This window comes from Aquarana catesbeiana, linkage group LG01, assembly GCF_042186555.1.
Source record: "Aquarana catesbeiana isolate 2022-GZ linkage group LG01, ASM4218655v1, whole genome shotgun sequence".
In the NCBI taxonomy this organism is placed as follows: domain Eukaryota; kingdom Metazoa; phylum Chordata; class Amphibia; order Anura; family Ranidae; genus Aquarana; species Aquarana catesbeiana.
This window is the reverse complement of record NC_133324.1, coordinates 796,128,476-796,151,536: the sequence shown is the minus strand read 5'-3', so window position 1 is coordinate 796,151,536 and position 23,061 is coordinate 796,128,476. Positions and strand designations below refer to the sequence as shown.

General features: G+C 46.6%; 1 protein-coding gene across 4 annotated transcripts in view; it reads left to right on the top strand.

Annotated features, from left to right (window-relative positions):
* Nucleotides 1-23,061, top strand: part of ACSL1 (acyl-CoA synthetase long chain family member 1) — a 141,480-nt gene that overhangs the window by 2,090 nt on the left and 116,329 nt on the right. The window contains exon 1 of one of the 4 annotated variants that reach the window (XM_073607285.1): nt 4,481-4,617. The exons of the other annotated variants lie outside the window; for them this stretch is intronic. The gene's annotated coding sequence lies outside the window, so the exon portion shown is untranslated. Of the gene's footprint in view, nt 1-4,480; nt 4,618-23,061 lie in introns of those variants that run through there. 4 annotated transcript variants of the gene reach the window in all.

The window sequence follows — 23,061 nt, the reverse complement described above, 5'->3', positions numbered from 1 at the left end:
GCTGCAGATTTGAGGGGAAGCTCTGCTGATTTCTATCATCCAATCATGTGCAAGCAAAAAATGCTGTTTTTTTTTATTTTCCTTGCATGTCCCCTTCAGATATACAGCAACTGCACTTCCAAGTGTGATTAAAGTATACAGTGGATTTGCCTTTTGTAAATCAACCCCTGCGATTCCCTGATCACCTACCTTGTGTTCCATCCATAACTACCAGTCAGTCTGCTGCATAGCTGTGCCCATTTCAAATCTGATAGTTGCTGCTGGGGAAGAAAACCTCCTACATGCTGTCAGAGGGGGTGGGGTCCACCTGACAGTGTTACACCCTAAATATGGGTTAAACATTTAACAAAGTCTTTAGGCTGGGTTCACACTGGTCCGACAAACGCTCCGACATTGGGAGCTCATGTCGCATGACGTGTGAAATTTAATGTTTCCCTATGGGAGCCGTCCTAACTGGTCCGACACAAGTCGTTCCGACTTTAGAAATGCTCCCTGTACTACTTTGGTCCGACTTTGATCCTACTTCAGCCTATTGACTATCATTGAAGTCGGATCAAAGTCGGATTGCCGTCTTGCATGATCCGACTTTGGCACGCGACTTGTGCTCAGATGTTCTTGAGGGGGAACTCCGCGCCAAATTTTAAATAAAAAACCGGCATGGGTGCCCCCTCCAAGAGCATACCAGGCCCTTGGGTCTGGTATGGACCTTGAGGGGAACCCCCTACGCCGATAAAGACGGCGTGGGGGTCCCCCCCAATCCATACCAGACCCTTATCCGAGCACGCAGCCCGGCCGGACAGGAATGGGGGTGGGGACGAGCGAGCGCCCCCCCCTCCTGAACCGTACCAGGCCGCATGCCCTCAACATGGGGGGTTGGTGCTTTGGGGGAGGGGGCGCGCTGCGGCCCCCCACCCCAAAGCACCTTGTCCCCATGTTGATGAGGACAAGGGCCTCTTCCCGACAACCCTGGCCGTTGGTTGTCGGGGTCTGCGGGCGGGGGGCTTATCGGAATCCGGGAGCCCCCTTTAATAAGGGAGCCCCCAGATCCCGGCCCCCCACCCTATGTGAATGAGTATGGGGTACAGCGTACCCCTACCCATCCACCTAGGAAAAAAGTGTCAATTTAAAAAAAAACACTACACAGATTTTTAAAGCATTTTATTAGACAGCTCCGGGGGTCTTATTACGACTTCGGGGGTCTCTCCGGTTCTTCTCCACGCTCTCCGGATCTTCTGCCAGGCTCCTCCGCTCTCTTCTGCTCTTTTGCCGCTCTTTTGCTAAAGCGGAGGAGCCTGGTCTTCAATCTTCTGCCTTCTGCCTTCTGCCCTCTTCTCCTGATGTTGACACGACGCTCTCTGGGGCTAGAATGCTCTCTGTGCGCTCTGCTCTGACTTATATAGGCGGTGACCCCGCCCCCTTATGCCGTCACAGTCCCTGGGCATGCTGGGACTGTGACGTTTTAGGGGGCGTGGTCATCACCCGATGACCACGCCCCCTTATGCCGTCACAGTCCCAGCATGCCCAGGGACTGTGACGGCATAAGGGGGCGGGGTCACCGCCTATATAAGTCAGAGCAGAGCGCACAGAGAGCATTCTAGCCCCAGAGAGCGTCGTGTCAACATCAGGAGAAGAGGGCAGAAGGCAGAAGGCAGAAGGCAGAAGATTGAAGACCAGGCTCCTCCGCTTTAGCAAAAGAGCGGCAAAAGAGCAGAAGAGAGCGGAGGAGCCTGGCAGAAGATCCGGAGAGTGTGGAGAAGAACCGGAGAGACCCCCGAAGTCGGAAGAAGACCCCCGGAGCTGTCTAATAAAATGCTTTAAAAATCTGTGTAGTGTTTTTTTTTTAAATTGACACTTTTTTCCTAGGTGGATGGGTAGGGGTACGCTGTACCCCATACTCATTCACATAGGGTGGGGGGCCGGGATCTGGGGGCTCCCTTATTAAAGGGGGCTCCCGGATTCCGATAAGCCACCCGCCCGCAGACCCCGACAACCAACGGCCAGGGTTGTCGGGAAGAGGCCCTTGTCCTCATCAACATGGGGACAAGGTGCTTTGGGGTGGGGGGGCCGCAGCGCGCCCCCTCCCCCAAGGCACCACCCCCCCATGTTGAGGGCATGCGGCCTGGTACGGTTCAGGAGGGGGGGGGGGCGCTCGCTCGTCCCCACCCCCATTCCTGTCCGGCCGGGCTGCGTGCTCGGATAAGGGTCTGGTATGGATTGGGGGCGACCCCCCACGCCGTTTTTTCGGCGTAGGGGGTTCCCCTCAAGGTCCATACCAGACCCAAGGGCCTGGTATGCCTCTGGAGGGGGAACCCATGCCGGTTTTTTATTTAAAATTTGGCGCGGAGTTCCCCCCTAAAGATTCATACCAAACACAGTGCCGGCATTGGCGGGGATCCAAGTCGGATCCCCGTTCATTGAAAGTCGGACACATGCCGGCTTCATGTCGCAGGGCAAAGTCGGATCCAAAGTAGGACGGCTGTCGTGTCGCACCAGTGTGAACCCAGCCTTAAGGTGGAGTTGGCCTCTAAAGCAGACCTAAAGTTCAGCTGTCACAAACCACAAATGTACAGGCTTTTTATTTCAGAAGAGACGTGCAATGTCCCCCCCCTGCAATAAAATATACATTTATCTGCCTGCTTACGGTCTTCTTTGGCAAAGTAAATTGAGCTGCGCATGCACAGCTTAACTTAGATTGCCGGTGCTGCCCTTGAGTGGCAGGATGACAGCCTCCTGAACATGCGCAGGAGTGATGTCTTCCTATGCCAGCCAATGAAGACAGACAGACACCCAGAAGAAGACGCCAATGAGGGATTTGTTTAATTTTTCTAAACAAAACAGCATGTTGGATCAGGCACTTTCGATTGCAGCACAAAAATCTCATGTTGCAGCAAGTACAGTAATGATGCGAAAAACGGCCAAGAATTTTCGTTTTGATTTTTGACTTGTCTATGGCTTGCCTTAGTTTACCTATAGTGAAAACGAAATGCAAAGCACTGGGCAAACAGTGCTATATACATCCTGTATAATTTAAAAAAAAAAATACAATGTGGGGTGTACAATTTTTACAATTATTTTTAACCTGCTACTATTAATCTGAATGATCTTGAAGTTTGTGAAGATATTCGCACATTTCCTTCGTCAAATTCTGTTATACATATTCACTATGCCCTGTGGATGGGCACTGCTGTGTCACAGAATTAGCAGAGCCTGACTTCTGAGGTGCTGAGTGGAGGGTCTTCAGGAGGCGGAGTCAGTACAGGAATCAGTTTGCAGACGACAAGGTACCATGGGATATGTAGTCCTTAGAAATGGAAAGCAAATGGCAGAGGAGAAGCTGCAAAGCATGCAGGGAATCCAGGAAGTTGTGGAAAGATGGACAGTAGATCGACAATTCACAATCTGTCCTACTTTTTTTGTTATATGGAATTTTTTTTTTTTTTTTTTTTTTAATTTAAAATATTGACTTTAACCAATAATAATAATTTTTCAGGGATCAAATCCTTCCCTTTAATTTGCTATTGATAACATTGTAAGGGCTTTTAAAATGGCCCTGTGGTTACGTTCATAACCTTAAAGTGAAGGCAAAGATTTCATTTTTTTTTTTCTACCTTCATGCATTCTCTGCATTAGGGGTAAAAAGCATGCTACTACTTGTACTGCCCCCCCTTCTCCCCAAACACTTTTCCCCTCTCACCAATCCGGCGCTGTCCTGGCTTTAGCCCACTGTATTTCTCACTCAGACTATAGGCATAGTTTTTCCCTCTGTTCCCCTGGTGATCTGGCCAGTAACAGAGCTCCTGTATTAGTGCCCCCACTCTGGATGAATAGGCACTGGGAACAGATTTGGTTAGCAGCATTGTCGGGGTGGGGTGCTACATGTACTAGCAGATTTTAACACACTTACAAATTGAAGCTGAGCTCCAGCTCCGTACTTTATAATCAGTTAAAGCAAACCCTTTTTATGTTAAAAAAAAGCTGATCATTCCAAGCACCCCTGTCAGTGTTAAATGGTTTGTCTTATCTCTGTAACTGCAAAATTGCTATTCTGTTGAAAAAAGACTTGCTAGCTGGCTCACCAGATGTAAATAGAAGAGAATCAATGCAGTTATCGCATCTAGGTATTGATAAGCTGCAATATGTTTGCTTTTGGGTTTAATACTGCTTTGATTTCTACTAACTATTACATCATCTTGGTAAATGCTGTGGCTTTTTTTGTAGATAGACTGATGGTTTCTCCTCTACTTTATAGGGTGACGTGTTGTTGTCTAGAAGAAAAGCATTGCTCTTGTAGATTGTCTTCTGCAGTTTGCAAAATGATGTTAAGTTCTATGTAGGGTACAGGAATGAGGCATTCTTGTATCTTTGTTTAGGGGTGTCTCAGCATGTGATCTTGTTATGACAGTTATCGTGTATAAAGCCTATAAGGAACTGTCATAGTGTGAGTAATGTGATTGGGTGTTTGGTCATGTGATTCCTGGGAAATAACCTCTGCAGTACAAGGGCAGCACTTTGACCCTGTTCTATTACTTGTTCTAAAGTCCTAGAGAACAGGACTGTCCAGTTCCTCCCACAGATCAAGGACTACGCTCACTGCCCTGTCTGCTGCCTGAAGAGCTGGTATGTTCAGTATTCTCCTTTCCCTAGAATGTATTAGTGCTGATATCTGAGTGATTGTTACATGTAACCTTTTTAGAATGCTCTTATTTTGCAGACTTCTATTGCTTTTGAAATGATCTAAGCCGTGGTTACTGGGCGACTTGTAGTTATGTGATGTAGGCAATCAGTGATCACTCTGTGACATGAAGGTCATTGTGGTTTTCACACATAGTGGCTTTTAAACTTTTGTTCGCAGTTATTGGTGGCTTGTGACAGCTTAATGATAAGCTTAGTGTGTGTTTGTTTTTTTGTTTTTTTTTGTTTTAACCACTCGAGGACTGGAGGGATTTACCCCCTTAACCACCTCAATACAGGGCACTTTCACCCCCTTCCTGCCCAAGCCATTTTTCAGCGCTGTCACACTTTGAATAACAATTGTGCGGTCATGCTACACTGTACCCAAATAAAAATTATCATTTTTTCCCCACAAATAGCGCTTTCTTTTGGTGGTATTTGATCACCTCTGCATTTTTTTTTTTTTTTTTTTCCTTTCGTGACTGCGATATTGCGGCAGTCATATCGGACACTTTTTTTGACACATTTTTGGGACCATTCACATTTATACATTGATCCGTGTTATAAAAAGTTACTGGCAGGGAAAGGGTTAACACTAGGGGTTAATCGAGGGGTTAATTATGTTTCTAACTGTAGGGGGCAGGGACTCACAAGGGGAGGAGACCGATCGGTGTTCCTCTGTACTGGGAACACACCATCGGTCTCCTCTCCTCTGACAGGATGTAGATTGGTGTGTTTACACACACAGATCCATGGTCCTGCTGTGTTACCGGGCAATCGCGGGTGCCCCGCAGACATCGTGGCCTCCGGCACGTGCATCGGGTCCCAAGTGACGCGGCGTGCGCGCCCCCTGGTGGGCCGGGAAGGCGAGGGCGTCCTATGACGCCCCCTCCCAGAAAAAAGAGCTGTGCCGCCTGGCCGTCATGACAGTCGGTGGGCAGCAAGTGGTTAATGACAGGCCGTTTTTTGCGATACGGCACTGCTTTGTTTCAACTGACAATTGTGCGGTCGTGCGACGCTGTACCCAAACAATATTGATGAGATTTTTTCTCGAATCGTCTTCCAGGGCAGCATCCGAGAGATAGGCTCCTCCTCCCTAAAACAGGAAACACATTAGTCCACCATTATAAATTTCACACTCTTACCTGTGTGCCTCAGTTGTTTGTGTTTCCTCCGGACCCACAGGAGCTGCAAGAACGTTTGTTATTTTATTTTCACCTGTCTCTGTGCTTGTTGCAGGAGACCCCCTGCCAGCATCCCATACAGCCCAAGGGGCTTTGGGAGGGCGAGCAGGCGCAGCACTGGGCAACATTGCTCAAAGCCTGAGATTTCGCCCCAACTGAGGGGTCTGCAATCATCCCCCCAGGCTGCAGGAGGACTCTGTCATCCCCACCCCATGCCGCTGTTTAGGCCTGTGTATGCTTCCGCAAGCACCCCCCTCTGGCTTTCCGCAGAATCTGGAGCCCGCCAGGGGGGATGGATACATGCATAGATGGGCGCCCCCCCCCCCCCCCCACCGCCGCCGAAATCCTCAGCAGCAGAGGGTCTAGCAGGGAGGGGTTTGCACCTTCTAAATTAGGTCCCTGGTGGCTGCGGCTGTCCCCCCAAACGAATCCGCCGCTCTCCGTCCTCACCGCCACAGGCCGCTACAGGAAGTCGGGGGTGTACCAAGATGGCGCCGAGGAAGTTCCGCTTCCGGGTTGGCGGCCATTTTCCCGTAGTCTATCTACTGCGGAGATAGAGCAGGGACTCCTAGGGGCGGGAAGTTTAAAAAAAAAAAAAAAGAGAAAACAGAATACAAATAGCAAATTTGTTCAATGCTACCCTTCACTACCAGCACAGTTACTCTACAATACAGCGGCATGTGCAGGTGTGTCCACCAACCTGCACGGGGTCAGCCGGGGGCGGGGCCGGAGCTTATGCAGGAAGCAGATAAAAAGGCCTCTAAGCAGAGGATCCTGGTGGCTGATCATGTCTGACGCTTCCCCACCCTGCCCTGCAGATCCTGCAAATCAGGACAGCTCCAAGGTAAGCCAGAATATTCTTGAATTATCTCTGTCTTAACCTCTTTACTGCCTATCTACAGGCAGTTCCTTTGACTCACGGGGTTTTTCTTTGTTGTTCTCTATGCTCGCTTGCAGGCAAAGACCCCTGAGGAAAGGAAGGCTAAAGGCAAAACATGTGCCTCATGCAGCCACAGGCTTTCCCCAGATTGGAAAAAGCCCCTGTGTCAGAAATGCTTAGACAAAATGGTGGCAAAAGAATCCACAGGGATTTTTGAAAGACCTGCTCAATTCTTTTAAGAAAGAAATTCAGAGCACCATGGCACCACTACCAGCTATAGAGAAATTAGAAACGCCAGCAAGTGTCGCTCAGGCCAGTATCCCATCTACCAGCGGAACACACATTCCAAGGGAGAACAAGGTACAGGCAGAACAAGAGGTGGATTCAGATGAATCTGAACAATCTGAATCAGAAGACGGTATCTGTTCAGACTCAGAGGAGGAAGATGACACGACAGACTGCAACCTGTTTCCTTCTGAGGACACAGACAGTCTTCTCAAAGCCATCACTGACACTCTAGGCATTAAAGAACAGAAAACCGCAGAACTCACTATGCATGACAGAATGTACAAAGGGCTCCAGCCCAAGAAGCCAAGAACGTTCCCGGTACACCAAACACTTAAAGACATAGTCAAAAAGGAATGGGAAGACCCAGAGAAAAAGCTTTTCATCCCCGCCACAATCAAACGCAGATACCCGTTTGCGGAAGCAGACACCAAAACCTGGGCTAAATGCCCCAAGGTGGATGCCTCTCTGGCAAAAATCACGAACAAATCGGACTTGGCTTTTGATGACGCAGGTACCCTCAGCGACCCCATGGACAAGAAAATAGAAGCTCTCCTGAAAAGGGCATGGGAAGCAGGGGCGGCAAACCTAAATCCGGCTATTGCTTCCACCTGCACAGCCCGAACCTTGCTAATCTGGCTAACCCAGCTGCAAGATCTATTGGAGAACGACACACCCAGGGAGGAACTAATTAAAACCATCCCCACACTAACTAGAGCGGCAGCTTTCTTGGCAGATGCTTCAGCAGAAACTGTCAGAATATCCTCTAGGACCACGGCACTACTAAACTCGGCCCGCAGAGCCCTGTGGTTAAAATCCTGGGGGGGGGATGCACCTTCCAAGAACCGTTTATGTGGCATACCATTCACTGGAGACCTACTGTTTGGTCCCGAACTAGAAACAGTCCTGGATAGGACTGCAGCAAAAAATAAGGGGTTCCCTCAAACCAAGAAGAGACAAGGGAAGGCGCCCTTTCGGCATTTCAAGAAATTCAATAAGCCAGGGGCAAAAAAGCACTGGGGTCAACAAAACAAGAAAGGCAAAAGTGAATTCATCCTCAAGCCTAATACCCAAAAGAACAAACAATGACTGCCTTCAGGTGGGGGGCAGATTGGCGGCTTTCTCCCACCAATGGGAGGAGATAACAGAAAACAAATTCATACTGCGCACCATAACGGATGGTTACGCAATAGAATTCTCCAACCGCCCCCCAACCAAATACTTAGCGACCATGCTACCCAAGGACAGCAATCAAGCAAAGGTGTTTCTAGAATCCCTACAGAAACTATTAGATCAGAAGGTGATTTGTCACGTTCCCCAAGAGGAGGAACAAAAGGGCTTCTACTCACACATCTTCGCAAAAAGAAAACCATCAGGCAAACTAAGGCTGATACTAAACCTCAAACCACTCAACCGAGGAATAAGATACAAGAGATTCAGAATGGAATCTATCTATTCAATCAGGAACATCCTACCGCAGGAGACATTCATGGCAACACTAGACTTACAGGATGCCTACCTACATGTCCCCATAAGGAAGGATCACCAAAAGTTTCTAAGGTTCGCAATCCAGGGGCCAGCAGCTACGCTGCACCTACAGTACACAGCTCTCCCCTTCGGAATCTCCTCGGCTCCAAGAATATTCTCAAAAATAATGGCGGAAGCACTAAAAGGTCTAAGACAGGAGGGTATTGGAATAATACCATACTTAGACGACCTCCTGTTCTTTGCGGACTCAGCAGCAATCCTAGAAAACAACCTGCGCAAGAGTATGATCTATCTGCAAAACCTGGGATGGTTAATAAACGCAGAGAAATCGCAAATGATCCCAAGCCAGAGAGTAGTGTACCTGGGATACGTGCTGGACTCCAGACTGTCAAAAATTTTCCTAACAAAGGAAAAAGACGTAAAAATGACACAAGCAATTACGTCCCTGCTAAGGAACCATTCCACAACGATCAGGCACGGAATGTCCGTACTAGGACTGATGACGTCTTCCATTCCAGCCATCACCTGGGCACAAATTCACATGCGACCCTTACAGAACTACATTCTGTCCCAATGGGATGGCAGGCAAGCATCCCTAGAAAAATCCATTCCCGTCCCCGCCACAGTCAAACAAACACTCTACTGGTGGCTCAACCCACTTCGGGTCATCGAGGGGCGCAGATGGGCTCAAGTCAATCCAGTCAGCATCACCACCGATGCAAGCGCCCTAGGATGGGGAGCCCACATGGAAGGGCGGTTCTCGCAAGGGAAATGGACACCCAAATGGGCACAAGCCTCCTCAAACTTGAGAGAGCTGAAAGCTGTGGGGGAAGCGCTAAAAACCTTCAAGCCAGCATTACAGGGGAAGGATGTAAAGATACAATCAGACAACGCAACGACAGTCGCATACCTAAACAGACAAGGGGGCACAAAATCCCAAAATCTGATGAGACTGACACAATCTATCCTACTGTGGACAGAAGTGAACATAAGATCGATATCCGGTATTCATCTAAAAGGAACAGACAATACAGTGGCAGATTTCCTGAGCCGGAAAACGATAAAACACACGGAATGGTCACTAAACCAAACAACCTTCACTCAAATCACCCAGAAGTGGGGAATACCCGAAGTAGACCTATTTGCTTCCAGGGCGAACGCAAAATCTCTGATATTTTTCTCCCTGGACCCTACAGATGGCAACAGCAGGGTGGATGCTTTCAACCAAAACTGGAAATGGCATCTGTGCTATGCATTCCCTCCAACTGCCATAATCCCAAAAGTAATCCAAAAAATCAAGGCAGAGAAAACAGTAATACTAATAGCACCACACTGGCCCCAGAGAGCATGGTTCAGTCATTTAAAAAATCTCAGCATACAACCTCAGCTGACACTGATGGACCGCCCGGATCTACTGTCACAAGGCCCAGTCAACCATCCGAACCACAAAATCTTGAAGCTCTCGGCTTGGTTACTGAGAGGGTAAAACTCCAGAACAAAGGCCTGTCGGACAGAGTAATCAACACCATCTTAAACAGCAGAAAGCCGGTAACGAGAGCCATCTATGAGAAAATAAGGAAAAAATTTGTTTCTTGGTACGAAGACAGACCAATCTCCAACGGTGGGATAATTCCAATAGTTTTGGACTTCCTACAAGATGGTGCAGACAAAAACATATCACCAAGTACCCTGAAAGTACAAGTTGCAGCACTTTCCTCGGTCATGGATACTAGACTAGCGGAAGACCCGCTGATAAGACGATTCCTCATAGCTCTTAAAAGATCCAAACCAGCCAAATTGTACAAAACTCCCACCTGGGACATGGGCACAGTACTTAAGGGCTTTCTCTCCCCTCCGTTTGAACCTATCGAGGACAGCTCAGACAAAAACCTCACGTTAAAAACTGCGCTCCTTCTGGCCTTAGTATCCGCCAGAAGAGTGAGTGAGATCCAAGCTCTATCTTCAATAGAACCATACTGTCTAATACATCTGGACAAGATAATTCTCTCTCCAGATCCGGCCTTTCTACCCAAGGTCTCTTCTACATTTCACAGAACCCAAAACATCGTCATACCCTCACTTCCAACAACCATGGATAGTAGGAAAAGAAACATTTACAGCAAACTTGATGTAAGGAACACGCTCATAGCGTATCTCGAAAGAACAAAAGAATGGCGTAGAACGACCTCCCTCTTCATCCTCTATGCAGGAATCAACAGAGGGAAACCAGCTTCAAAAAGCACCATCAGCAGATGGATAAGGATGGCCATACAGATTACCTATAAGGCACAGAATCTCACTCCACCTAGTGAAATCAGAGCGCACTCAACTAGAGCCTGGGCAACCTCGGCCGCAGAGAAAGCAGGGGCAACTCCGGAGCAGATCTGCAGGGCAGCGACATGGTCGAGCTTCAGTACTTTCGCTAAGCACTACCGCATAGACCAGCTGTCTGACCAAGACCAAGCATTTGGTCGTAAAGTGCTCCAGTCTCTAACCCCACCCTAGTAAGTATTGCTTGATATATCCTCTCGGATGCTGCCCTGGAAGACGATTCGAGAAAACAGAGTTAGGTACCTGGTAACTCTTTTTCTAAGAAGTCTTCCAGGGCAGCACTAGTTCCCACCCTTGAAACAACAAAAACCAGGTACAGAGGGGGAGCTTGCAGCTTACAGGGAATTCCTTCGGTGCTTTAACATAACTGAGGCACACAGGTAAGAGTGTGAAATTTATAATGGTGGACTAATGTGTTTCCTGTTTTAGGGAGGAGGAGCCTATCTCTCGGATGCTGCCCTGGAAGACTTCTTAGAAAAAGAGTTACCAGGTACCTAACTCTGTTTTTTTTTTTTTTCCCCCACAAATAGAGCTTTCTTTTGGTGGTATATTTATTTTTTTGCGCTATAAACAAAAAAGAGACAATTTTGAAAAAAAAGCAACTTTTGTTTTTTTTTTCTATTTTTTTGGGGGGATATTGTAGCACAAAGTAAAAAAAAAAAAAAAAAATCTTCCTCGGTTTAGGCCAATATGTATTCTTCTACATATTTTTGTTAAAAAAATTGTAATAAGCGTATATTGATTTGTGCAAAAGTTATAGCGTCTACAAAATGGGGGATAGATTTGTGTGTGTTTTTTTTTTTTCTAGCGTTTATTGGCGTTGATCAGCGATTTTTAGCGGGATTACAACATTGCGGCAGACCGGACACTTTTTTATTTGTTTTTTTTTTTACAGCGATCAGTGCTATAAAAAATGCACTGATTACTGTATAAATGACACTGGCAGGGAAGGGGTTAAGTGTTCCCTAGGGAGGTGTTTCTAACTGGGGGGAGAGTGGACTGACTGGAGGAGAGAGATCGCTGTTCCTGATCACGAAGAACAGCAGATCTTTCTCTACTGTCAGAACGGGATCTGTCTGTTTACATTGACAGATTCCCGTTCTGGCTCTCTGCGGACATCGCGGCCTCCAGTCATGTGCATCGGCTCCGGTGCCCACTGTATCTATTACACAAACTGACATACAGCTACGGTTAGTCGTGTAAAATAGAGCCAACGTGGTGCAGTATAATGATGGTGGCTGGTCGGCAAGTGGTTAACCCACACAAGGGACGGTACTTTAAAGGGGCATTTAAATTAGATGTGTCCCTTTTGCTGGTGGCTGCTCTGTTCCATGAAATCTGCTGTCCTCAGCCCCCCACCTTGCAGTACCAGATGATCATAATGACATTGCTTACCAGTCCTGCAATCCAGCAGGCACCCCAGCCGATGTTTCAATCGGCTCTTGGGTGCTGCCATTGCCTGTAAAGGAACAGCCAGTTCCCTACTGTAGATGCACGAAGCGTGTGGCACTTACTGAATGGCCTCAGCAGTGTGCCGAGATCTCTCGGAAGTGGAGATGGGTACCTGTCAAACAGGAACCCCCCCCCCAAAAGGTGCTAAATGAGGCATCAGAGGAGGGAGAAGGCAGATAAGTGAAGCTTCCACTTTTGGGTGGAACTTTAATATGAGCTACTGAATGTGTCACAGGCACTTGTCGGAAGTACTGCCAATGCCTTCAAACAGAAGCAGGTTCCTTGACTATAAAGGATTTAATTCAGCTTTAAAGTGATTGTAAAGTCTTGTTTGTTATTTTTATAGGAAAAAAAAAGTTCTGCTTTCCTGCTCTGTTGTAAAGGATTTGCACAGAGCAGCGCCTGGACCCTCCTTCTCGGGTCCCTTTTCTGTCATCCTGGTCCCTCTCTCCTGTTGAGTGCCCCCACAAAAGCGGCTTGCTATGGGGGCACCAGAGCCGAGTCACAGCTCCCAGTGTCCATTCAGACATGGAACCCCGACCTGGCCCCGCCCCTCTCCCCTGATTGGCTAACTGACTTTGCCAGCAGCGGGAGCCAGTGGTTCAGCTGCTGTCTCAGCCAATCAGGAGGGAGAATCTTGGACGGCTGAGACCTCGTAGACGACGCTGGATGGACCTCAGGTAAGTGTTAGGGGGGCTGCTACACATAGAATGCATTAAGATAAAAAAAAACCTTCTGACTTTACCCCTTTAACCACTTCAATGCAGGGAATGTATACCCCCTTGCTGCCCAGACCAATTTTCAGCTTTCAGTGCTCTCACACTTTGAATGGCAACACTGTACCCGAACAAATTTTTTAAAATTTTCTTTTCCACATAAATCGAGCTTTCTTTCTATATATAGTTTGTGTGTGTGTTTTTTTTTTTTTTTTTTTTTTTTTTTTTTTTTTTTTTTTTTTCCACAAATTTGGGCCCAAATTTTTACTTTTATCTTTGGTAAAAAAAAAAAAAAAAACCCGAATTCGTGGATATTATTTACTCGGTTCACACTGAGGCAGCACGACTTGCAGTGCGACTGCCTCAGACGACTTGAACATGACTGCAGCGGCGACTTGCAAAACAACTTCTATATAGAAGTCAATGCAAGTCGCCCCCAAAGTCGTACAGGAACCTTTTTCTAAGTCGGAACGACTTGCGTCACTCCGATTTAGAACGGTTCCATTGTACGGAACGGGACGCGACTTGTCAGGCGACTTAGTCGTCCCAATGTGAACTGGCTCTTATGCTGGCCATACACTATACGAAAAATCGTTCGTATGGACACTTCGTTCGTTTTTCGGCAAGTTAATGGGCACAAATCGATAATCGTTTGTGACGTTTTTGTGGGAAAAAAACGAACGGGAAGTTTGGAAAATTTCTGCCGAACGTACGATAAATTGCAAGGTTAATGTGTTTCCCGTCCGAACTGTCTGCACTAGGTATATGTAAAAAAACGAACAAAAAATTATTTATTCATGTCCACTGAACAATTTATCGGTCATTACATGATGGCACGATCGTTTGCGGTCACGGTCAAACGTTCGTTTTTTGAGAATGTGTGGTGTCAATCATTGAAAATTAATCACACCTGATGCACTGATGGCCTATCATTTTCTTGAGGCCCTGAAATGTCAGGACAGTACAAATACCCCCCAAATGACCCCTTTTTTTAAAAGTAGACTGTCAAAGGTATTTAGAGGCATGGAGATTTTTTTGAATGTGAAGTTGTAACTTTTTTCTCACAATCCGTGTGTGTGTGTGTGTGTGTGTGTGTGTGTGTGTGTGTGTGTGTGTGTGTGTGTGTGTGTGTGTGTGTGTGTACATATACATATATACACTTTTTTTTTTTTTTTTTCCCGGCAGTGTTGCCCATTGATTTCAATGGCAGGGGCGGTGCAGGAGCATTGTATACACCGCTCCAAAGATGTTGCTTGCAGGCCTATTTTTATTTTTTCCTTGTCAAAAGAAGTTTGAGTATACAATGTTATAAAGATACATAAAGTAAGTTTACAAGGATCTATAAAGTAAGCTCATTGTTTTACAGTAGGGTTTATATAGGTAAATATCATGAAATTTCAAATATTAAACATTGGGTTCACGTAAACCTAAATTAAAGATGTATATCATTTCCTTAGTTACTTTTGTAGGTATTTAAATGATTTATACCTACTATACATATTGTTTACAAGTAGAGTGTATATAGGTCAAATAAATTTTGATAATGAGCTTTAATCGTAAGGTGGAGAAAAGGAAAGAGAAAGAAGAAAAAGGGTTGAAAGGTAGAGGTATGGTCCACAAGGTTGTCCCGCTCGTCAGTTTATTATTCTTTTTAGTTCTCTTTGAAGCCTTAGAATGGGTGTCTCTGTAAGTCATTTAATCTGTTACCATGGCAACAGGACAGAGTCATTGAAGTTTGACAGGAACTGTTTTATCCAAGGATGCCAAAGTTTTTCAAATTTTGGAATTTGATTTTGATCGATGGCTACCATCTTAGCATGGGACATTGTATTATTCATTCTGTGAATTGTTTCTGCTAGTACCAATGTAGGAGATTTCCATGCCTTGGCCTTATTTTTATTTTTTTATCCTGTCCTGCAAGCACCTCCTCAGTGTGAAAGCGCTGGGGCTGCTTAAGAGGCAGTTTACAGGTGCAATTTTTAGCGCAAAAACCACCTGTAAAACGCCTCAGTGTGAAAGTAACCTTTATATGAACTACTGGGCGTGTCAATTGAAAGTGCATGACGCCCCCAAATCAGTTCGCATATCGCAGTGCGAACTGCAAATTCGAACCGGAATCGGATCGCATGGGTGTAAACACCCATATGATCAGATTCTGCTGCGGACCAAAAAAGGGTCCTGTGTGAGTTTGGTCCGAATGCGATGCAAATTCATCCATACTATCTGTATGGCTGAAATCACATCACACAGAGATTGCATGTGATTTGCACTGCAGTGTGATGCGACTCTCATCCAATGTCCGACATTGCACCAGTGGGAACTGGCCCTCCCCTTGTTTCTTTGAATGGCAACACAGTATGCAAATATTACGCGTTGTGATAACGAACACATTCCCACAACCCAGTAATGTGAACCTAGCCTCGGGCTGCACAATTAAATGAATGTTTTTGAACTTTTCTGCAGCGGATTATGTAACTGTTTACAGTGTTTGACAATATGCGACATTCCACATGTTGACAGTTGAAAACGGGTAAAATTAAAATGTTGCCACTGGGCACAGTAGTAACTTGAACAAGCACAAGAATCGGGGAATGCTTAGGCTGGGGTTCACACTTATGCGGATTTCCCTGTCTGCATCCAATTCGCATGAGAGTGTGACCGGCTCTCAATGGAGGCGGTCACACACCTCTGGGGCGGCCGCGGTCCGCATTTGGAAAGGGTCCTGTGCATCTTTGGCTCCGAATCAGGTGCAAATTTAGGACCTGAATCGGTGAACAGGGACGCACCAGACCCCCTGCTGGGACCGTGGCCGCAGCATGTGTGAACCTGGCCTGAGAAGATTATACATGGCTGTCTATCTGTGGTTGGTGATGGGAAATCTGGGGTGGATGGGACAGAATGTCCTTGGGATCTCTGCAGTGGGGATGTAGATGGCAACAAAAAACTAAAAAAGATCCCCACCCCTGCTCAATGTATTAAAACAATAATTTTACTGCTTTTCTTTTGGAAACTTTGTCTTTAATTTCTGCCCCAGTGACAGTGGTCACCAGAACAGGAAGGTAGAAGAAATCATCCCAGTAAACAGGGACAGCATTAAAAACCTGACAGGTGTTCTAAAAGTTGGGCACATCCTGAGAGTTTTAAAGCATACCTGTAATCCTTATAGAATGGTTTAATACTCTTGATCCTTGTGTATAGATTCCAGCAGTTTGTATGAGTGACAGGTGCACTTTATATTAAATTTTTATTTATTTATTTTTTTGAAAGGGTTTGTCTTTCGCTGTTATATCTGAAGGTAGAACAAATGTTTTAACTACTTACCGACTGGCTCCTGTACATATACGTCGGCACTTTGAAGATGGATATCTCGGTAACGGCAGCAGCTGCTGCCACAACCGAGGTATCCATCTTTACAGATGCCGGTTCTGTGTACGATAATGGTGGTCTCTGCGGCGGGTTCACCGCGAGATCACCGTTATCAGCGGCGGGAGAGGGACCTGTCACTGCTGAGGTAAGGAGACAAGTGAGGCTAAGATGGCCCCCACCCGTCTCCATACCATAGGAGGGTGGAAGCGACGTCATGACGTCAGCTCTGCCCATATGTCTTAAAGGCATATTATATAATTTTTTTTTTTTTTTGTCTGCATTTTAGTCCAAATATGAGATCTGAGGACTTTTTGACCCCAGATCTCATATTTAAGAGGACCTGTCATGCTTTTTTCTCCCTTCGTCTTTCAGGACAGCACCTGGAGAGAGCGCAGCTCCACCCACTTTCCCAGGAAACACTGCAGTCAGTTTCTTTAAAGACCGGACACTTCCACCATGGCCTCAGTTGTAGTGTTTCCTCCGCCATGGTGGAAGCGCTGCAGGGAACCAGGGGTGTGCTGCGCTTTCTCCAGGTGGTGAAGGTTTGGGCATACCGGATCGTTTTTCTTCTTTTCCTAAGACAGCCCAGCATCCTCCCTGACGTGTGGGGGATTCTCCGGTGCCTCCTCCTCTTCATGCTCGGCGAGAGCCAGGCTGCGAGGGTCCCGCTCCTACAGACCGGTGGCAGGGCTGTGGAGTAGAGCGGCGTCTATTCCACGGGCCGCACGCCTTCCGGGTTCGGATGGCAAGCGCGTCATTTCCGACCGGGGGCGGGGCCTCGAGCGGCGCGACGCGGCTTCCGGTTCCGGCCGCTGGAACGCAGGAGGGGGGGGCGGTCTCCACGGCTGATTTCATTTCCGGCCCTCACAGCGGTGAGCGGCCCGGGAAAATCAAATAAAAGAGCACAAACGCCGCTGTGTGTCCTGTCAATAATGGAGGACGATCAGACGGCGGTGGCAGGAGCAGGAGCCACAACAATCAGCCAGGCTCAGGTAAGCAGGGATACTGGTCTCTGTCTTTACTCTATGGGCATTTATAATGTTTATATATTATCCCTTCCCTAAAAAAAAAAAAAAAAAAAAAAAAAAGTGGGGAGCCTGCAGATCACTTGGTCCTGAGTACTAAAGGAGGGATAAGTGATTAATTATGTTTTAAGGTGGATCTGTGGGGTGATTCACCGGCTGTGGAACAGATCATAGGTGTTAAAGGGTTAACTTCCTTGGTGGTGTTTTTTTCTGTGTTCCTTTATACAGCATGTAAGCTGTTGTTTGTGAAATATGGTTCAGCTATTGTCTTTTTTCCCTTGGGATATTGCAGAAGGCTAAAGAAAAGACCAAGCATGTCTCCCCTATTGTTAAAAGGAAGTGTCCCTCTTGTAAGGGGTTACTGAGGGATTCCTGGCCCAAAGTATTATGCAAATCTTGCATTACGGACATAGTTAAGGAGGAGACAGCTCCTGCTAGTCCTGCAGCTCAACAAAGCGAATTGCTAAGCTCTTTCAGGAAGGAACTGGCAGACACCTTTGAGTCCTTCAGGTCCTACCTAGATAGGTGTCCAACGGTGCATAGCAGTGTGGTGCCACATTCTCAATCCTCTGTTTCAGCATCCAGAGGGGGCAGCGACTCAGAGGAGGAGGAAAGTAACATTTTACTAAATTCGGAGGAGGAAGCAGAAGAAGTAAATGAAGCTTCTTCTCCTTCTTCTAGGTACAAGTTATCCCTTGAGGAGGTAGATGATCTACTAAGACAATTCATACTACCCTTAACATCACAGAGGATAAGGCTCAGCTATCCCTACACGATAAGATGTTCCAAGGCCTCGGGGAGGAAAAACACAGGGTTTTTCCTGTACATAAATTCCTATCAGAGACCATTAAGAGGGAGTGGAAGGATCCAGAGAGAGCCCCCTTCTTTTCTAAATCCCTCAAGCGAAGGTTTCCGTTTGATGAGGATAGCTCGCATATTTGGAATAAAAAGCCAAGACTAGACGCAGCCTTTTCCCAGGTATCTAGGAATACTGACCTGGCCTTTGAGGACATGGGTATCCTTAAAGATACCATGGACAAAAAGGCAGACTCCCTATTAAGGAAGGCATGGGATTCTTCTTTAGCAAATTTGAAGCCTGCCATGGCCTCAACTGTGGTAGCCAGAAATCTGGAACACTGGCTGGAGCAGCTGAAAATCCACATTGAGGCAGGGACGCCTCGTAAGGATCTGCTAGATACGCTACCGGTGTTATCAAAGGCGGTAGGGTATATAGCAGATGCCTCAGCGGAGTCAATCAGGATGTCAGCCAGATCCACAGCTCTGATAAACTCAGCTCGCAGGGCGTTATGGGTCAAGACATGGACAGGGGATACTGCTTCAAAGACAAAATTATGCGGTTTACCCTTTGAAGGTGATCTAGTGTTTGGCCCTGGGCTGGAAGCTATTCTTGACAGAACAGCTGACAAAAAGAAGGCTTTCCCTATAAAGAAGAAGGTACTTCCGCAAGGCAACAAAAATTTTCGTGCTTTTCGAAAGACCCCAGATACCAAAGAGGCAGGCTACAAAAGGCCTTGGAAGTCTCAAAGAGGGAGGGGTAAGTCAGGAGTACTTTTTCGCCCCCCAACCACAAGCCCAAAAACCCAGTGACGGTCACCCAACTGTGGGAGCAAGGTTACAGACCTTCTTTTTACAGTGGAAGACTATAACAAGCAGCCAGTTTATCCTCAAGACCATCTTGGAGGGTTACAGGCTGGAATTTTCTCAACCTCCTCCTGTGCGTTTTTACATAACCCAGGCTCCCCGAGACTCAGAAAAGTCACTAGCAATGACAGCTATCCTGAAGGACTTGATGCTACAAAGGGTGATAGTGAACGTACCCCCTGGGGAATTAGAACAGGGGTGCTATTCACACATATTTCTTGTGAAGAAACCGGCGGGAAAATTCAGGCTCATCCTGAACCTGAAGATTCTAAACAAGACTATCAGGTACAAGAAGTTCAGGATGGACACAATATTCTCAGTGAAGAATCTCCTGACCCCGGGATGTTTTATGGCTTCCATAGACCTGAGAGATGCATACTTGCATGTACCAGTAGCGTCAACATCTCAGAAACACCTAAGGTTTGCGATAAAACTGGGGGAATCTACCCTTCATCTCCAGTTCAGAGCTCTCCCTTTCGGGCTGTCATCCTCTCCGAGGATTTTTACAAAAATCCTGGCGGAGGCCTTGGCCCCACTCAGAGTAGAGGGGGTATCAGTCCTGCCCTATCTGGACGATCTACTAATTTTTGCCAAAACAAGGGACCTGTTAGTGAGAGATCTGGAAAAGACAATGAGACACCTGGTAGGTCTAGGATGGATAATCAACGAGGAGAAATCAAACTTGATTCCATCTCAGACCATACTATTCTTGGGCTACACAATAGATTCCATCCAGGAGAAAATTTTTCTCCCCGAAGGGAAGAGGGAGAAGCTTCAGGAGGCAGTGAAGAAGACGCAGACAAATATGCCAATCTCCATAAGAGCAGCTATGTCGGTCTTAGGGCTACTCACTGCGACTATTCCAGCGGTGCAGTGGGCACGTCTACATGGAAGGGAGCTCCAGCAGACAATTTTAACGAGTTGGTCCTATGGAGAGTCCCTAGAAAAATTAATAAGGATACCTGCGCGGGTTCAGAGGAAGCTTTGGTGGTGGAGAAATCACTCAAACCTGAACAGGGGTCTGCTCTGGAGTTTTCCTTTGCAGAAAAGATTAACAACAGACGCAAGTTCCTGGGGTTGGGGCGCCCACCTGGACGAGCAGATGGCTCAGGGGAGTTGGACAGACTGGGAAGCCAGAAAGTCCTCCAATTGGAGAGAGCTGAGGGCTATTCTCTTGGGTCTATGGGCCTTCGAAAGAACAGTCCGGGGCCATCATGTTCAGGTCCTATCGGACAATGCCACAGCGGTGGCCTATATATCAAGGCAGGGAGGAACAAGGAGCAGGGCTCTGCTATCCTTGGCACTCCAGATTCTAGCCTGGGCAGAAGACAGGCTAAACTCCATAACAGCGATACATCTGAAGGGAGATTTAAACCTTATGGCAGACTTTCTGAGCAGAGAAAGAATACTGGAAGCAGAATGGAGTCTGAATGTAGAGACTTTCCAACAACTAACAGAAAGATGGGGAATGCCCCAAATAGATCTTTTCGCATCCCAAAAGAATGCAAAAGTAGAGGCCTTCTTCTCACTGAACAGGCAGGATCAGGCAGAGGGATTGGATGCATTAGCGCAGCCATGGAAATTCCAGTTGTGCTACGCCTTTCCCCCCTTTCAGATGATCCCCTTGGTCTTAAGAAAGCTACAGAAAGAGAACACGACTATGATTCTGGTGGCTCCTTTCTGGCCCAAACGGGCTTGGTTCGCAACAATACAGGGGATGGCGGTGGAACCTTATTGGGAGCTTCCGCTTCGGAAGGACCTCCTAACGCAGGGCCCCCTTCATCACCCAAATACCCAGCATCTCAGGTTGACAGGTTGGTTACTGAGGAGCAGATGTTAAAAAATAAGGGCTTTTCAGATAAACTGGTCTCTACCCTGCTGAACAGTCGTAAGGAGGTTACCAGGGCCATCTACTTCAAAACGTGGAAGCGATTTAATAGCTGGTGTGCGATTAGGATACTTTCGCCACAGGAAATCGCTCCAGTGCTAGAGTTTCTCCATGAGGGAATGGAGATGGGGTTGGCAGCTAGCACCCTAAAAGTGCAGGTAGCTGCATTATCGGTTTTTCTTGAGAGGCAATTATCAAGGGAGCCGCTTATTATTAGGTTTTTCAAGGCATTGGCCAGAGCTAGGCCAATACCTTTTAAGTTTTTTCCTAGATGGGACCTGTCTGTGGTTCTGCGGGGTCTAATCAAAGGGCCTTTTGAACCTCCAGAGGAAGCATCAATCAGGCTATGGTCGTTAAAAATAGTCCTGTTAGTAGCAGTAACTTCAGCTAGGAGAGTAAGCGAGTTACAAGCTCTTTCCATAAGAGAACCCTTTTGTTATATTTTTTTCCAGACCGGGTAGTGCTAAAAACTGACCCGGGTTTCTTGCCAAAGGTGGCATCAGCATTTCATAGGGAACAAGAGATAATTCTCCCTACCTTTTGTCCTAACCCGTCCAGTGCTAAGGAGAGGTCTTTCCATTCCCTGGACGTGAGAAGGTGTTTATTACATTATATAGAGATAACGAAAGATTTTAGAAGATCAGATTCGCTCTTTGTTCTCTTCTCTGGTCCACGGAAGGGGTATAGAGCATCCAAAAGCACCATAGGTAGATGGCTCAGAATGGCCATCAGCGAAGCTTATAAAGCTTCAGGAGCAGAGCCCCCTAAGGGGGTAGTAGCCCATTCAACAAGGGCAGTAGCAACGTCCTGGGCAGAGAGGGCAGGGGCTTCCCCGGGTCGGATCTGTAAAGCGGCCACGTGGACAAGTTTCTCCACCTTCACCCGCCACTACAGGTTGGACTTGCTATCAGCAGCGGAACAGTCGTTTGGCAGGAAGGTCCTGCAGGCGGTGGTCCCACCCTAGAGTAAGTACTCTTTTATCATCTCCAGGTGCTGTCCTGAAAGACGAAGGGAGAAAACCCTAGTTAGACTTACCGGTAACGGTATTTCTACGAGTCTTTCAGGACAGCGCCGATGACCCGCCCTAAGTTTTGAGGTTGTAAGATGTGTTATTGCTGTGTTCTGCTTATCTAATTTCAGCATGGCTGGAGGTACTCTATGAACAACTGAGGCCATGGTGGAAGTGTCCGGTCTTTAAAGAAACTGACTGCAGTGTTTCCTGGGAAAGTGGGTGGAGCTGCGCTCTCTCCAGGTGCTGTCCTGAAAGACTCGTAGAAATACCGTTACCGGTAAGTCTAACTAGGGTTTTCTATTACAAGGGATGTTTACATTCCTTGTAATAGGAATAAAAGTGATCCAAATTTTTTTTTTTAAACAGTGCAAAAATAAATCTAATAAAGTAAAATGAATAAGAAATTACAAAAAAAAAAATTTTTTAAAGCGCCCTGTCCTGACTAGCTCTCGCGCACAGAAGCGAACGCATACGTGAGTAGCACCTGCATATGAAAACGGTGTTCAAACCACACATGTGAGGTATCGCCGCGACTGGTAGAGCGAGAGCAATAATTCTAGCCCTAGATCTCCTCTGTAGCGCAAAACATGCAACCTGTAGAATTTTTTTAAACGTCGCCTATGGAGATTTTTAAGGGTAATTTTGAAGCGTGACATGCTGTTTATGAATTTACTTGGCGTAACATTATATTTCACAATATTAAAAAAAAAATTGGGTTAACTTTACTGTTGTCTTATATTTTTTTTATTCAAAAAAGTGACTTTTTTCCAAAAGTGCGCTTATAAGACCGCTGCGCAGATACGATGCAAAAAAAAGTATTTCAATGACTGCCATTTTATTCTCTAGGGTGTTAGAAAAAAAAAAACAATATATAATGTTTGGGGGTTCTAAGTAATTTTCTAGCAAAAAAACCTGTTTTAAACATGTAAACACCTAAAATCCAAAACGAGGCTAGTCCTTAAGTGGTTAAAGTATAATGGGAAAAGGCAGAATGTATTTGACTGAAGACACTTTAGCAAACGGAAGTCTGATTGCTCCTGGTACTGCATTTGTTTGTTATTTTAGATGCAGATCTTGGCCATTTGCAGGCCATTTGTTGTC